Source organism: Cicer arietinum, chromosome 5 (assembly GCF_000331145.2).
Source record: "Cicer arietinum cultivar CDC Frontier isolate Library 1 chromosome 5, Cicar.CDCFrontier_v2.0, whole genome shotgun sequence".
NCBI lineage: Eukaryota > Viridiplantae > Streptophyta > Magnoliopsida > Fabales > Fabaceae > Cicer > Cicer arietinum.
Genome location: NC_021164.2, coordinates 49,244,184 through 49,245,301, shown reverse-complemented (window position 1 = coordinate 49,245,301; position 1,118 = coordinate 49,244,184).

Below are 1,118 nucleotides of genomic sequence, written 5' to 3'. Positions count from 1 at the left end.
ATTTATTACTGACGTGGGCCTATTATTTCAAATTATTCCGTTTTTTTTTTAATGATATGCATTTATTACACTAGTATTTTTCAAATTCTTCCCTTTTTAATGTAAGATTTGTATTTATTTTTATTTTTATAGAAACTCGTGTTTTTTTTATTAATATGGACGGCTGTATAAATAATACCAACTAATACTGCTATTTCTTTTTTTCTTGGAGACTTGTGTTAAATCAATACTAACTAATACTTCTACTTAGAATTGTTGTAGTTATATAGATAACTGAACTTCCAATATTTTAGAAACAACCGATGTGGGACTAACATTTCGAATTTTATTTTAGAAGTTTGTCATAATATGTCTTCAACAGATAAAATATTTAACCTTTCATTAATTTTATTTTAACTAGCTTTTATCTTGGCCCTCCTAAGAAAAAATATTGGATATGCACGTATATCTCTTTGGTGATTATTGGTTATCTTTTTCCTTTAATTATTTGTTTATTTTATAAATAAAAATTATTTATTTTATAAATAAAAATTATTTATTTTATAATATAAAATTTATATATATATATAGGTATTTTTTGTATGGTTTTTACTTGAAAAATTGCACCTAATTTTTTCTATTTTATATAATTACACTAAGAAGATTACATATGGACACTCTGCATCCACAATTCATTTCTTGTAAATTTGCAAAAATAATTATCAAGATAAAACTAGCATTAAGTTACACATCATGAAATGATATACTAATAGATTAGATACTTCAACTTACTCGGTTACACAACAATATAGGCTAATTTATTCTTTTATCACTTGAATATAACTCACAAGCAAATAGTTCAACTAAATAAGTTAGATAGATAAAATAGTAATCTTTAACTAGATTGTGAATTACTTATTGAACATATTATAATTGTACTAAATTTTAAATTGGTCGTATATGAGCAAATATGGTGGATGGTAACAACAATCGAGGGATAATATGGTGACACTCGACTAGCGAACAATCAAATTGTTCAACTGAATAAGTTAGATAGATATAGGAGTAACCTCTAAATAGATTGTCAAATACTTTTTGAAAAAATTATAAACACCCTAAAATCTAAATTGGGTGTATAC